This window comes from Rattus norvegicus, chromosome 4 (genome assembly GCF_036323735.1).
Source record: "Rattus norvegicus strain BN/NHsdMcwi chromosome 4, GRCr8, whole genome shotgun sequence".
NCBI classification, from domain to species: Eukaryota; Metazoa; Chordata; class Mammalia; order Rodentia; family Muridae; genus Rattus; species Rattus norvegicus.
In genome coordinates, this window is record NC_086022.1 from 88,701,227 (window position 1) to 88,718,185 (window position 16,959).

The 16,959-nt window shown below is 40.1% G+C and overlaps 1 protein-coding gene across 6 annotated transcripts in view; it reads left to right on the top strand.

The window, feature by feature from the left end:
• Vopp1 (VOPP1 WW domain binding protein) overlaps positions 1-16,959 on the top strand; it is a 70,120-nt gene that overhangs the window by 8,443 nt on the left and 44,718 nt on the right. The window contains exon 3 of one of the 6 annotated variants that reach the window (XM_063286276.1): positions 1,951-2,107. The exons of the other annotated variants lie outside the window; for them this stretch is intronic. The gene's annotated coding sequence lies outside the window, so the exon portion shown is untranslated. The remainder of the gene's footprint in view (positions 1-1,950; positions 2,108-16,959) is intronic. 6 annotated transcript variants of the gene reach the window in all.

Genomic DNA, 16,959 nt, shown 5'->3' on the forward strand with positions numbered 1-16,959 from the left:
CCATTAATCAATAAAATGGCCCACATATACCAACACGTGTCCTGTGGAGACATTGTTTTTCATTTGAGATTCCAGATAACTAACCAATGGGGACATTCGCTAAAGCTTAAAGTAAACATTAAAAAATGGAAGTTTCTTGTTTTAATTTGTAAATTTAACGTAAAAATGGTTTGGGTGTATGAAAAGCTACATGTAATGAATATATGCAACTTCACAAGTTTGAATATAACCGTGTTGCACTCTACTATGTATGTAATAAACCTATTTTTTCCCAAACTTTCTACTTGTCTTCTGTAGTAGTTTGAATGAAAATGGCCCACATAGGTTCATATGTTTGAATACTTCAGTAGGTGGAATTGTTTGAAAAGGATTAGGGGGTGTGGACTTATTGGAGATGTGTTATTTGGCAATGCCTTTGAGGTTTCAAAAGCCCACACCATTCCAGTTAACTCTCTGCCTCATGTTTGTGGTTCAAAATAAAACCTCTCTGCTACTGTGCCAACTCCAGTGCTCCCTGCCATGATAATCATGGACTCACACTCTGAAGAAGGCCTCAAATAAATGCTTTACTTTATAAGTTACCTTGGTTATGGTGTCTTGTTAGAAAAATAGGAAAGTTGGTACCAGGAGTCAGGTAGTATTGTAACAGCCTTGACTATTCTGGGTTTTTTGTTTTGTTTTTGTTTTTGTTTAGAATGTGAATACTTTTTTTTTAAACATTTAATTATTTATTATGTATACATCATACAGCTTTCTGCCTGCATGTATGCCTGCAGGCCAGAAGAGGGCACCAGACCTGATTATGGATGGTTGTAAGCCACCATGTGGTTGCTGGGAATTGAACTCAGGACCTCTGGAAGAGCAGACAGTGCTCTTAACCTGAGCCATCTCTCCAGCCCTAATGTGAATACTTAACAGTCCATCTTAATTGGAGCTTGGAAGACAATGCTGCTGAGAGCAATATGGACTATGGAGGCACAATTCAAGAGGTTTACAGGGGAACAATATTAGCAACTTGGGCTGGAGGTCATCCTTGTGATATCTTGGCAAATAATGTGGCTGCTTTTTACCCTTGTCCTACAAGTCTGCCTGGATTGAATTTAAAAAGATTGGGCTAATTTCATTGGCAGAGGAGATTTCAAGAGAGCCTAATGTTGACTCTGTTGTGCAGTTGCTAGCAGCCACTCACACTGCTCTACAATCCCGGAAAGCAAACAGTGCAAAGCAAAATGTAAAATGTACAGTTCTAATTGAATACAGCACTAGAAAATTTAGCATTTGAACCAAAGCTTGAGCTGAAAGAGATGACAGGCCTGATGTGAAGTGGAATAAAGGGAACAGTACCCTCAGGGCAAGACCCCACCCAGCAATAGTAGTGTGTAGCTGCTCTACAACAAAGGAACGTTTATGCCATAGAAGAAAGCTTATGCACATCTAATCCAAGGAGAGGGCCAGACCCCATCCCAAGCAGGCAGCTGAACTTGGCAACATTGGTTCTGGCTTTAGAGTCACAAAAGATGTATAAGTGAATAAGTGCATTGTGGAATCTTTCTCTGTGATTAAGGAGAGGCATTGAGGCCAGGAGTTTGGCAGGGGAGTTCCTGTATGGAGGCCCTGAGATGCCATTGTATAAAATGAAGCCTGGAGTGGATCGAAAACCCCAGAGCTTTGAGACACCTGCCAAGGAGAGCTACATACTTGGAGTGAAACCAGCCCAAGAGAGAGAATTATGGTGCAGTCAGCAAAGCTGGAAGGGCAGAGCCATCTAAAACCCTTTGGTGTGGGACATGGACCTATAGGATTTAGAGTTTGTCTTGCTGAGTTTCAGTCTTGCTTTGGTCCAGTATTTCCTCAGGATGTCCCATTCTTCTATTTTGGAATGGTAATGTTCTGTGCCCTGTTCTGCATATGTTGGAAGTATGTAATTTGCTTTTGATTCTGATTTTACAGGGGGTTACAACTAAGAGATTGCCTTGAGTCTCAGGAAAGACTTCAGCTTTGGAGTTTTAAACAGTGTTGAGACTATGAAAGACTGCTCAGCACCATGCCTGCCTGCCTGCTGCCTGATCCCTGCCATGATGGTCATGGACTCTAACCCTCTGCAGCTGTAAGCCCCAAATAAACTCTATCTTCTCTAAGTTCCCTTGGTCATGGTTTCTTAGCAATGAAAACGTAACTAAGACAGCAACCCAAACAGCAATAGTAAATATTGAGCATGCTAACGTATTATAATGCAAAGCCGTATTTGTATGCTGAGGAATGACAATAGGAAAATATTAAGTATCATTTTATATAGTTGTTTCCATAACAACAGAAATGTTTGCTTATACAGTATATCTGTTGCCATTTATAATACGTGTTTGAATCTGAGTAAGATATTTAGGGTTTCATCTCTTGGCAATTTGAGGGTAAGCAGTGTGCAAACTGGGTGTGTTGTATGTTCAGAGCCAAGCCACGTGATACAACATGAAGGAATGCTCCTAGAAACACCTTGGATTGTCTATGTAATAAATTTTGAACTGGTTTTTGGTCATTGCACATTCTGAAAAATTTCACAACAGTGAAAATTTCACTCCATATTCAGTGGCTTGACCCTATCCACAGATTAAGAAACTATAGTTTAGGAGATAGGCTCTCTTGAGCTGGTCTTGTCTCTTTGGTTCTCTGACTGAGTTGTGTTGTGTCAGGAAGTGACTTCTTCCAGAAGTCCTTGCACTTACTATGTAGTAAAGGAATGTCTGTATTCTTCCACAAGCATAGGCATTTTCTGTGTCTTCTCTTTCTGGGAAGTAGGGCCTTGGGCATGGCCCTGACCTGAGTCAGATGGTAACCCTGGCCTGTCATCAAGGGAGTGACTATGCTCTGTGTGTAGATGGCCTACAGATTGTTTTCCCGGTCATGTCATCCATCTCTACAGTGAACATGACCAGATTGGGAACTGCTATGACTACAGGCTAGTATGTGGGACTTTTCTTAAAATGGAGATTTCTTATTGAATACTCCCATTCTATACCGACTATAAAGAAGGAGCAGTGTAACTCATAATGTGGATGTATGTGTGTCTATTTAGAATGGCCTGCTGAAGGTGAAGACCATAGATTAAAATAAAAATCTCATTTGCAGTCACTTTCCCTTTTTCTTTTGTGTTCATGGTCAGTGTTCAGTATACCAGTTAAATGCTTGCCCTGCTGTGAACTGTTAGCTGGTGTATCCCTGCTCCTGTCCATCACCCTAGGTTAGATGACATTCTAGATCACCTGCCCTGAGGGAGGGGTGAATGATTAGAACCTTTGCTACCTTTCTTTGCCCCATGTCTGTGTATAGTAAGTTGATCTTTGATTCATGAGTTTGGATATCCTTACAGATTAAGAATCGTACATGACTAATTAGCCCTTTGTCTTTCATCAAACCTCCAGGTTATTAGGGGTTGACTTAGAATATCTGACCTATGTGTGTCAGGACTATTCCTAGTTTGGTGACAGACTTCCTGAAAATGATCATCCTTGCTAGACAGCCTAGGGAAGTACCTGTACCAAGAGTAAAACTTTTCAACTTCAGTGCCCCACAGGGGACCAGCTTCTTGGAACCTATGTCTCCATGCACCTCACCCCACTGTAGCCACTGTTCTTTCTAGATGTTGAGGGAACATCTCCACCGCCAGGACTGTAGGCTTTAGGAAATGCTAGGATTTCATTTACGTGTGTGTGTGTGTGTGTGTGTGTGTGTGTGTGTGTGTGTGTGTGTGTGTGCTGGCTTGCCTTTTCTTATTTCTAATATGTTGTGGCAAAGATGCTGGTAATTAGGGACTGCATTTCTCAGATTTCTAGATGTAATCTTGGTCCAAGAAGAATGTTTTAAACCTAAGAACAAGGCTGATGAAAATAATGATGACAGAGTCTTAGGTAGAGTACACATGACAGAGGCTTTCTGTACTGTGAGTTAATAAGCATGGATTCTTTGTGTAGAAGGTCAAGCTCATTTTGTCTTCTGGGAAGTGAGTGGCTCTGAGGATAGGGGATATGGGATACTCACCATCACTCTGGTTTAGCAGATTTTCAGTAAGTCTTTTGTTTGTTTGTTTGTTTTTCAGAAAGAATTGAGTATCTAAATTTTTATGTTAAGTTTCTATAGTTTAAAACACTCACACAGGATGGATAGTTGGAGATCATCACTCCAACTCAATTTTCAGTAAGTCTGTGAGTTCAGTATGGGTTGAATAATACATGTGCTTAGTTCTGTGTGTGCAGAGATCTCTGTAAAGATGTTTTCCTGCTGTTTCTTAGGTTTATCTGATGTACTAGCTGGTTCTGTGTCATCAGAGAGGAAGGAACCTCTGCTGGGGAAATGCCTCCATCAGATCCAGCTGTAAGGCAGTTTTTAAATTAGTGATTGGTAGGGGTGAGCCCAGCCCATTGGGGATGGTGCCATCCCTGGTCTGGCAGTCCTGAGTTCTATAAGAAAGCAGGCTAAGTAAACCACAAGGAATAAGCGCGCGCGCGTGCGCGCGCACACACACACACACACACACACACACACACACACACACACACACACACACACACACACGCACCGGCTTCTGAATCAGCTCCTGCCTCCAGGATCCTGCCCTGTTTGAGTTCCCATCCTGACTTCCTTCAGTAATGAACAGCAATATGGAAGTATAAGCCAAATAAAACCTTTTCTCCACAACTTGCTTCCTGATTATTTTGTTTTGTAGCAGCAATAGAAACCTTAAGACATTTGAGATTCTGTAATTTGCAGGAAGTTGAGAAGATATATTGGTTTGCAGAAGGTTAAATTTAAAGACCAGCATACTTTAATATTAGAGAACTATGAGGTTTCATATAAAATGTGATAAAACATACCTAAGATGGCTAGGTACTTCCTAGCCTTGTCTGTTGTTAGAGAGCCTCCAAGGTCACTGGAGCCAGCTCACTGCTGCTTTTCAGTCATCCAGTTTTGTGGGGAGAGGCAGCCTTGGTCTTGCCAAGACCCTGTGGGTGGTATCCCTGGCATTTCTGTCTTAATTCCTCAGACTCAGTGGAGGCAAGACAGGGGCAAGACTGGAAATGAACAGGTCGGCAGGTGAGGACACTGAATGAAAACTCAATTCTCCACCACTTCCAAGAGTCTTGGACTATTGTGAGGTTTTACAGCTCACCTGGGGCTACTAAAATCCAGGTCAGTGGGATTATGATATATCTGGCCTTCCGCCAGGTAGGACAGTTAGTGTGATGTGGGTCAAATGTGATTCTGCCTCATTTATTTGCAAGTCAAAGACTGCCCTTCTCCTGTTTCCCAGGGGCACTTAGGGCAGAGTATGGAATCCTATATTCCTCGAGGAGCTGACTGTGGCAGTAAAAATCAAAGCTCAGCTCTTTACCCAGTGTGGGCTCTGAGTGATCTCCGCCCTCCTACTTCAGCCTCTTTACTCTTGGTCCTGCCATTCCATTTCCAAGCTAGAGGCCTTAATTCAGGTTTCTCTTAGCTTTTGGGTTTTGGCTATACAGGGAGATACACAAAGTATTTGTATGTTTTCACATTAACTTTTAATTTTAGAGTAATTTTTAGATTTAGAAAAGTTGTAAAACCTTTGCAGCGTTCCTATGTAGGTATTACCTAGTTTGCTGCCTGGGAATATTTGGCACTGCTATAGTACGTCTGCCTGAACAACAACAATAAAACTCAATCATTAGTCCAAACCCTCCCGCTTTCCTTCAAATTCATGGCTTCGTTTTCCACTGGTTATTACATGCAAATATGTATTTGTAAATGCATATACATATATGCATATATGTGTGTATAAATATATATATATATTCCTATGTAGGTGCATATGCAAAGTATAAATTGTTCAGTCCATGTAATGTTACTTTTATGGTAGGTTTCAGTGCAGACTGTTTGGCCCTGGGCAGCCACTGCCATGCTTGTCCCTGGGGAAGACCCAGTCTCCTGCTCCCAGCTCTGCTCAGTTGACTGTAGTTAGTAGGGTTGAGACCTTGTGGCTTTTCCCTGTCCCTATGTCCCGTCATTGTTCAGTTCATCTGGACAGTTGTGTTGGTTTCATGTGTGTAGCTTCTGACTGAACTAAGAGACACAATCTCAAGGCAAATTCTCCGATCCTCCGGCTCTTAGAATCCTTTCGCCCCCACTTCGGCAGTACTTCCTGAGCCTGACTTAGAGTGGGAATGTTTTGTAGATGTATCCACTGGGACTCTGCGTTTTGATTGGCGGTGTTTTTCTGTATTGGTCTTCATCTGTGGCAAAAAGAAGTTTTCTTTGATGAGGGCTGATACACTTATCTGTGGGTATAAGGACAAATGTTATAGATTGTAAGGGATTATGCCACCTTAATACATTTGTAGATTCTCCTCCAGGAACCATGGATTCAGCAGCACTGATAGTTAGCTCTGCTGTTTTGTTTGCAGGTAGCTCTCCGAGACATATATACCCCAGAAAAGGGCATTGGATATCCTGGAACTGTAGTTACAGACTGATGTGAGCCATTATGTGGGAGCTAGGAAGTTTTGTGCTTGCTACTTTTTAGAAGATCATATTTTCAATTATTTTAATTGAGCCTGGTAATACTTAAGAACTACGCTTTAAAAGTGTGTATGTCCTTACGAGTCTTCATTAACAGTGTTTGCATTATTTGGTCTGTCTTTGTGTATCCTCAGTATATTCTGTTATGTCTGTCAGAACAAATACAGTAAAATACTGTATTCACTCTAATATGTATTATATTTTTCTGTCTATATAAGAATACTTTATATGACTATAATACACATGAATGTTTAGTAAGTCCATACTAATCCTAATTGTGTATATTTAAATTTTTTGACTCTTGAGCTATGTAGAATATACCAGAATTCCACTTAATTTTTATGTAGTATGTATGTATGTATGTATGTATGTATGTATGTATGTATGTATGTATTTTGGGTTTTTTGAGACAAGGTTTCTCTGTGCCCCAGCTGTCCTGGAACTCTCTCTGTAGATCAGACTGGCCTGCAACTCATGGAGATCAGAGTGCCTCTACCTCCTGAGTACTAATATCAAAGGCATGTATCACCACACCTGGCCCACTTAAAATACTTTTAATCTTTGAGAATTTCTTTTTTTTTTTTTTTTTTTTGGTTCTTTTTTTTCGGAGCTGGGGACCGAACCCAGGGCCTTGCGCTTCCTAGGCAAGCGCTCTACCACTGAGCTAAATCCCCAACCCCTCTTTGAGAATTTCTTAACAGTGTATTTTAGTCACATTCACTTCTCAATCCTCCCCGATTCAAGGTCCACATCTACCTTTCTATGTTCTCTCCCACAGTCATTGTTCTCTTCTCCCTAAAAAAAAAAAAAAAAAAAGAGAGAGAGAGAGAGAGAGAGAGAGAGAGAGAGAGAGAGAGAGCCCATCAAGTCCAATTTGCGCTGCCCGTTTACTCCTCAGTGTGGTATCATCTGCTGGATGTTGGTGACCTACCAGGATCCACCTTTAAAGAAAGCTGACTCTCCCTGCCCCAGAAGCCATGGTCCATAGCTCCTAATTTAGAGGACTTAGAGGTGGGGTTCATGAGTCCACTCCTACTCCCTCTTAGAGCACCGATTCTCCTGACCTTTGACCTTGTGCAGGAGTTAGGTGACACCACAGCTGCTGTGATGTCATGAGTGTACCCTGTCATGCACTGAAGACACTGGCTTCAATGCTCCCCAGCCTCTGGCTCTTAGACTCTTATTCTCATCCATTCTGACTGGAGTGAGGTGAAATTTCAAAGTTTTAATTTTCAGTTCCCTAATTGCCAAGGATGCTGATCACGTTTTGAAATATTTCCAAGTCATCTTTCTTCTTTTCAAAACTCTCTGTTCAGATTCATAGCTCATTTTAAAACCTGATCATTTTTTTCCTTGACATTTTTGAGTTATTTATATATTTTGTACGTTAGTCCTCTGTCAGATACAGAGGAGACGTCAGGGACTTGCTTCTGTCTTTTAATTCTATAGATAGTTTCCTTTGTTTTCATGAGGACCCACTTGTCAGTTGATGACCATAATTCCTGGGCAGGTAGTGTGTTCTATTCCAATAGTTATTTTGTATGGTTCTGCCTCTGTTTGTTTGGTTGTTTTTTTTTTCCTACAAGTTTCAACATTTTGGATTTCAAATTGACATCTTTGATCCATTCAGAGTTAATTTTTTTTAAGGGTGCTAGGTACACAGGTCTAATTTCACTCGTCTGTGTGTGGGCACCCAGTTTTCCCAGCCTCATTTGTTGACGATGCTGTCTTATCTCCATTTTATTTTAGTAGCCTGCCTATAATAGGCTTTCCTGTACTGTCCTACTGTGTGCACCATGTTTGTGTTTGTAGCCCACCTATAATAGGCTTTCATGTACTTCCCTACTGTGTTTATCAAGTTCAGTGTTCATGTTTGTAGCCCACCTACAGACTTTCTTGCACTGTCCTCCTTCTCTCTGCTCATGGAATGCCTTGGGCAAGATGTTTCCTTCCCCTTCCTCAACATGATTTTGGCATCTTTGTCAAATCTCAGATGGTTGTAGTTATGTGTGCCCATGTTTGGATCTTCTGTTTTGCTATGTTGATGAATGTGTGCTTCTGTGCCAGTGCTGTTTTATTGCGTACTCCTGTAGGTCCGGTAATCACTTCAGCGTTGCTCTTTTTGCTTGGGTTACTTTCTCCATCTGGGTCTGTTGTAGTTCCATATGACTTTTAGAATGGTCTCATCTATTACTGTGAGGAAGATTGTGGGGATTTTGATTGGGATTGTATTGAATCTGTAAGGTGCTTTGGGTACAATGATCATTTTGTAGGACTGATTCTGCAAATTGGTGAGTGTGGGAGTCTTTCCACACTCTAGTGCCCTCTTCAGTGCCTTCTTTTCAAAGATTTGAAGTTTTCATTGTGGAAATCTTTCACCTCCTTGTTTAGATTTCTTCCTAGATAGTCCCCCCGCCCCTTTGAAGCTTTGTAAATGGGAATGTGTATTTTAGTGGTATATAGGAAAACTATTGATGTATTGAAAAGCTATTGGTTTTTGTAGTTGATTTTGTATCTTGCCTCTGTGGTGAAATTATTGATCATTTATGCAAGTTTTCTGATTGAGTCTTTGTTTTCTCTTGTGTAATATATCCTATTATTTCCAAACAGGGATAATTTGACTTCTCTCCCTATTTGTATCTTTTAATTTTCTTCTCTTGCCTTATTGTTCCAGCTAGTGCTTCCAGCACTATATTGAAAACAACTGGGGATAGTGGTAGCACTGTCTTGTTCCTGATTTTCACAGGATTGCTTGGAGTATCATCATTCTATTTACAGCAATGTTTACTATTTCTAGCCTTTATTATGTTGAGGTCTGTTCCTTCCAGTCCTATTCTCTTTAGGATTTTTATAATGAAAGCATGTTAGGGTTTTTCTGAAGTGTGTGTGTGTGTGTGTGTGTGTGTGTGTGTGTGTGTGTGTGTGTGTGTGTGTGTTGAGAGAAAAAGAGAGAAGAGAAGAGAAGAGAAGAGAGAGACAGAGAGAGAGAGACAGAGAGAGACAGAGACAGACATACAGAGAGAGAGAGAGAGAGAGAGAGAGAGAGAGACCCCAGAATTTTTTGGGACAAAGTCAACCTGAGCATGGTAGATGGTCTTTTGATATATGCCTGAATTTCACTTGCAAGTATTTTATTAAGGATTTTTGCAACTATTAATCAATGATATTGACCTGTAGTTGTTTTTTGTTTTGTTTTTTTTTTTAATTTTTGTTGTGTTTTTATCTGGTTTTGGTATTAGAGTAGTACTGGCTTTGAAGAAGAAGTTTGGGAGTATTCTTTCTGTTTCTACTTTTTCTTGAATAATTTAAAAAGTATTGGGTGTAGATCTTTGAAACTCTGATAGAATTCTGCTGTGAATCCATTTGGCCCTGAACTTTTTCTTTTCTGGAAGTCTTTTTTTTTTTCTTTAAATTGTAGGAGTCAGTTCGCTCCTTCCACTAAATTGGTCCTGGCAATTGAACTCAGGTTGTCAGACTTGGTGACAGACAACTTTAATACCATCTGATATACCACTGAGCTATTTTACCAGACTACTTCTTACTACTTTGGAGATGAAGAAGTCCAAGCTCAAAAGCAATTGGTTATCAGGCCCAAATCTTTCCACGCTATTGAGGCACAGAAGCAGGCGTTGTGCTGTGTATTATGGCATGTTTGTTCCAGTAGCTTACACTGTTTTTAGATATGAGTGATATCATAGTTTACTCAGCTCAAGGCATGTCTTTATTTGATCTCAATTCTGAAGCTTTTGGTTTTACTTGTTTTATTTTGCTTTTGTAATTCTTTGTGTAAGATTCCTGGGCTTTCAGTATTATATGTGTCATCAGAAGCTGTGACACACTTTTCTTTCTAAAATAGAAATCAGATGATTGGCAAGGTAAAGAAGGAAATTTTTCTATGAGTTGCCCTCTGCCTAGGCTTTGGGTTCCTTTTTTCTGTGGATGTTTGTAGAGTGTTGACTTTCTAAGCACAGAAAGATGGTCTTCTTAGTGAAGTTGTTATGTGTCTATCTGGTGCTTTGTTTTTGTTCCTAGGGTTGTGGTAAAGGATGTCATAGTTACATTTCAATTTCTGTGACAAAATATCATGACTACAGAACTTATAAAAGAAAGAATTTAATATGGGGCTGGTTCTACAGTGTTAGAGCCTATGACCATCGTGGCAATTAATATGGGAGCAGCTGGCAGACATGGCATTGGAGCAGTAGCTGAGAGCTTACATCTTGATTCACAAGCATGAGGCAGAGAGAATACTTGTGGCACATCTGCTTTATCAAGGCCACACCTCCCAGTCCTTCCCAAACAATTCTACTTTGTACTAAAATCCAAACATATGAGCCTATGGTCCATTCTCAGTCAATCTAAACTATTCTCCTCTCTCATTCCCATAGACTTGACCCCATATTGCAATGGAAAATGCATTTATAGTAATTTAAACACTCTCCAGAATCTTTCACAGTTTCAACATGGTTTAAATGTACAGTCTTTTTTTGAAACTCAAGGCAGTATCTTAGTTGTAACCCCTGAAAAATCGAAAGCAAAAAAGTAACCCCTAATTTTAGAGAAACACTGGTACAGAATATACATTATTATTCCAATTGGGAGGAATGGAACATAGGAAGGAAATACTGAACCAAAGCAAGACTGAAATCCAGCGGGGCAAACTCAGTCCTAGAGCTACAGGTCTTCTGTCAGAGACCTTAGATGGCTCCACCCTTTTTGCTTTGTTGACTGCAGCACACTTCCCTCTCTGGGCTTGGTTCCACTCCTTGTAAGCAGTTTTCTTTGGCAGACATCCTACTGCTCTGATGCCTCCAACATCCTGATGTTTCTTCTTCAATCCAGGCTTGACTTTCACAGCATTATGCAGTGACCTCTCAGGGCCTCCATGCATACACCTGATATGCATGAGATCCCCTTCACAACAAAGGAAGAGTCTACAACCCCTTACTCCTATAACCTTTTATAATTCTAAAGTCAGAACACACGGCTGATGTTGCCAGGTTCACTGCTTACTTGGGATGGAGCCTGGCTCCCTTGAATTAAATTTGCATAAACTTTCCCTTGTTGCATAAGCTTTCCTTTACTCTAGGAGCAGAAAGTCCCATGTGTATTTCCTTTTAACAAGTTGGAAGCTTTTCAGGGTGTGGCCTTGCCCTGAGAGCATCACACCCTTTATTCCATTTAGATTGAGGACTCTCTTTATCTTTTCCAGCAGAAATCTTGGTTCAAATGTTAAATTGCTTGGTGCTCTTCCTTTTTTCTTCAATTTGTACATTTTTGTATTTCTTTTTTCCCAGCTTGCCTGGTTTTTTAGTTGTTGTTGTTGTAGACCTACATTAGAATGATTACTAATAACTGGACTACAGAGACAATATTATGCTTTCTTGAAATCTCCTCTGCCAATGAAATTAGTCCAAAACTTTTCAGTTTTGCCTCAGTCAAAATTTTCTAACCAGGGCAGAAGGCAGCCATGTTCTTTGCCAAAATACTACAAGAATGATCTCTCACCCAGCTACTACTATTGTTCCTTATGAAACCTCTTGAGCTGGATCTCCATAGTCTACATTATTCTTAGAACTATTGTGTTCCAAGCACCTACAACTATGCCTGTTCAGCCCTGAGTACAGCATTCAACCACTTTCCTAGTCCAGTGTCTTCCATATTTATCCCCAAATCAGCGTGATCAGACTTGTCACAGCAACACCCACCTCCTGGTACAAATTTCTGTCTAGTTATTTTCAATCGTTTGATAAAACCCAATGACCAAGGCAACTCATAAAATGAAGGAGTTTAATTTAGGGCTTATGGTTCTAGAGGCTTAGAATCTATGTCAGTCAGTTGGGGCAGTGAGGAATGACAGCAGTCAGGCAGACATGGTGCTAGAGCAGTAGCTAAGAATTTATATCTTAATCCACAAGTGTGAGGTAGAGAAAACTAACTAGGAATGGCCTGGGATTTTGAAGCCTCAAAAACTGCCCCAAGGGACACGCCTTCTCCAACAGACAATACCCCCTTATCCTTCCCAAACTGTTATACCAACTTTGAACCAAGCATTCAAATATATGAGCCTCTGGGGACCATCCTCATTCAAACCACCACAGTAGTATTGAAAGATCATCATCACAAAAGACTCTTTCATTTGGATTCAGATATCTGTTCCATTTTCTGTTAGTGAAATGATGTCTACAATACATCTCATGCCAGTTCCTATGCAGAATATGGCATGTCTTCTAAAAGGTAGGATGATTGATTGTTTGTGACAAAAGAAATTATATCATCTATACAGTGTTTACAGAGAATACACAGACATTTGAAACGAACATAACTTGTTCCCATTTTGTATTTGCTTCCTACATTACATTTCCAACTTACCTGTCTATAGCCTTTGCTTATTTATAAATGGATGTTCTACCCAACTTTCAGGATAGCCATGATGTTAAGGGAGATTTTATATAAAAATTATCTGTGAGTACTACACTCACACACAGACACACACATAATATTAGTGACTATTTTCCCCCATTTAATTTAGCTGGAATAAGAAACATACATTATGCATTATGAGAATGGCAGTTAAGCCACTGTGAGATATTAGTATAGCACGAGATGGTTAATATCAAAAGGACAGATGATAAGAGTTGAACATGGAGAAACCTGAGCTCTGTTACATTTTTTAGTATGCATAAAAAACAATGTAACTGCTGGGTAAAACATTGACAGTTTCTCAGAAAGGTATAAAAGGAAGCTATGTGCAGTGATGAATACCTGTTTTCTCAGATATTCGGGGGCTTGTGAGGTTGGGTCCCTCAGCCCAAAAAGTTCAAGGCCTTGTCTCTTTAAAAAAAGAAAAAAGAAAGAAAAAAAACCAAATTGAAAAGTTATATATATGGTGTGTTGTGTTGCCTAGGAATTTTATTCTTAGGTGTCTACCCAAGATATAAGGACATGTATGCAAATGTTTTTTGAGTTACCAGGGAAACTGAGGTTTCCTTTTTGGGCTCTTAGTCTTAATAAGAAAATAATTTAAAAATGGACTCAAAAAGAAGCCCAAGGATAATTTTATTTGCGTCTGAGAGCAAACAACAGGGAAGGCAACCTGCAAACCTTGGTGGCTCCTTGGAGAGGCAGATGAAACAGAGGGAGAGAGAAGGCCATGACCTCTTCAGTGGCGGTTGGCGAACCATGGTGGAGGTCTTAGAGCTTGGGAGAGTGAGTGAGCAAGCCCAGGAAATGTCACGGAGCCAAAGGAACCACAAATGAAGGAAAAGAAAAAGTTGCACTTTTTAAAGTCAGGATTCAGGAGTGTGGGTGGCCACATGGCAGAGGTTCCACAGTGCTATGTGGTGAAAGCTGCAGATGGCTGCATCAAGAAGGCTCTTCTAGGAAGGACAAGTACATTCTCTCATGTGAGGGGAGTTGATCCTTTCCTCCCCTGAGCATGTCTTCAGGTGACTCAGATGTCCCACTTGACAGGATGCTGGGTGGGTACATTCTTAGCCAGGTGATTGACAGACCAAGTTGGACTCCCCACAAACCCGCTTTGAGACTGGAACTTTCTACATATTTCTTCCTGTTCTAGAATTCATTATGTAGACAAGGCTTATCTTGAACTCAGATATCTGCCTGCGCTTGATATTAAAGGCATGTGACACCACACTCATGTATGTGGCCACATTGTATGTCTGTGTTGTGTGTGAGTAGTGTCCAAGGAGGCCAGTACTAGGGTTAGCAGTTATAAACCACCATGTGGGTGCAGGGAACTTAACCCTGCCCTCGGGAAGAGCAACTGGTGCTCTTAACCACTGAACCATCTCTCTGGCTATTGGATTGACTCTTAAAAGAAGCCAGCGCTAAGTGAGTTTTGTTCTACAACCAGGACAGAAAGCTGAATTTAGATGCTATTCTTTTGACTTTGCCTAACTGAAAATACCACCCTTTTACAGGGTAAATTCAAACCCCAAGGATTAGCAAATCTGGTGTTTAGTTTGTTGTGCTACCAGAGAAGTGGGATTTAGGGACCAAGCTACTGTAACATTCTCCCTTCTGAAGAGTTAGAGGCCAGCCTGGTGTACATAGTACGGTCCAGGACAGGTGAGGCTATATAGAGAGTCCCTGCCTTTAAATTAAAAAAAAATTTACTTTATCAAACCTTGTAGAAAAGGCAAGACCATAGAATAGAAACCCAGAAAGCATCCATTAGAAATGAGATAAGATATAGAGTTGATTGTAGAACTCTGGGGACAGAAAGCTATGTTGTGCGTGACACTGGAGTGCAATAGAGAGAGTACTTTGCAAATGGATGGTATGGAGAGTATATGAACTAAAAACCTCAATAAATCAAGCTGGAACTTGGTTCACCCAATCCTCTCCTAAATTTTGTTTTTAAATTGTGTTTTTAAAAAAAACTAGGTAAACAATTTTCAGAATTCTGTGCACAAGGGCATGAGCCGTCCGTCCAAGTGTCTTTAACATACCCCACCCCTGAACTACAGTTCCGAAGAGGTACTTTTACAGTAACCCTAAAGAGATTATGCCGTTCAAAAACGACCCTCCACGTGTGTGAGTGATTATTTTTATTAGGTGAAAGTAAACGTGCAGAATTTTAAGATAAATTTAATTTTATCATGCACACTCCATGATAACCTTTTCCTCAGTGCGGTCCCCAGTGAGCAGTATGTGCTTCAGGCCGGGCTCCTACCTTTGTATATTATGATCTTCGCCCATGCTAGCTTTTATTTAATTCTTCATTGTTTAATTCTTCGTTAGATGATTTTCTTTATTAAATGCTGCTACTTTTATATCACAAATATCTTTGTATGCCCTGCTTAGTTCCTTATTAGAGTCTAAGATATAATTGAAAACAAAATGTTAGAAATTTCATAAAAGAACTTCGAGACTATCAAAGTATAGCAAGAGCAAACCTTTGCTGCCACACTGAAGAGGACTTCTCCTGAGTAGTTTTCATACATCGATCCATGCTAGAAGGGTTCTTCAATGATAGGGTCCTGAGGGAGACCAGAAGGTCAGATAATAAGGAGACAGAAAAGTTCAGGATCAGGACTTCAGTAGTTTGAGATTTCCTACTTTGCTTTATCTAACGTTTCTACAAGTATTTTAAAAAGATGTCTTGATTTATGACTTTCTGTGTTTATGAAAACTTCATGAGTAAACCTTTTACTACATTGAAACCTGGAATTTGTGATAATCTGAATCTGCCTTCCTAGATCGTGGTTACTCTAGAATAAACTATTTCTTATCCCATTTGAGGTGAGAGTCCGTTGTCTTCTTGACAGTTTCCATATTATTTTCCTTTTTAATGTGTAAGAAAACTGCGTAATTCTATTTTGTTGGCTTTCTTAGCTGAGGTATTCCTGTGTTATTCTGTTTCTCCACAAAAGAAAGATAATGCCTTGATAGTCTGGGAGTGATGTCTATTAAGGACACCATTGCCCCATTATAAGGTAATTCATTTTTTTATGAGTCTTAGGCTTTTAATCCCAAATACTTGAGAGGCTGAGGCAGGAGGATAGCAATTTCAATGCCTGACTGGGGCACAGAATGTGTTCAGTGTGGGCAACTTGTTTGATCTCCTGTCCTAGAATGAGAACAAAATAAAACACTGGGGAGGCTGGAGATAGGGATGTGTAACTGGAGCACATGCCTAGCACAGGTTCAATCCTACAACAACAAAAAAAGAAAAAGCCTAACTCAAGGTTCAATCTTACTACAGAACAAATAAAGATATATAATTTAAAAAATAAAAATTATTAATGTGTGTGGAAAAGTGCGGTCCTCAGACACATTTTTTTCCCTCCTGGCAGCATTATATATATATATATTCTTATTGGCAGAGAATATCAGGACTTTCTTTTCTATTTTTTCATTCAAAAGCCCATCTTTTCTTAAGGAATTATATTTGCTCTTTATTATTGTTAATTATGGCCAAGTCATTTTGAATATTTCCTATGCGTTGATCCTTTCCCTACACTGTAGTAATCAGCATTGATTGCAACAGTAAAATCGTTTGTTTCCCTGATTTCCTCATACCTCTGCAGACCTCAGACAGTGACTGGCTATAAGGGTCATATGTGGGTTACTTCTCACCTGTACACCATTCTTTGGTTATTCTTGGCAGTGGCCATTCTTGGGCCAGAAAAGGAAGCTTTTGGTTTGAAGTCCTTCTCCCTCCTTCCCAACAACCCTTTATAGCCCGAGAGAGGGCCGTGTTTGCTCTCCTTTCCAGATCTGGAGCACTCCCTTGCCCAGGTTTTTTTCTGAGCCTGTTCCATTGCAGAAGTTGCTGGTTTCCTTGTGTCTTTTCTTCTGCCAATCTTTCAACTGGTTAATGATATTACTCTTTCTTATTGCATAGATGCTTACTAATGTTTGACTTTTAATTTTGGTTATGGGATAATT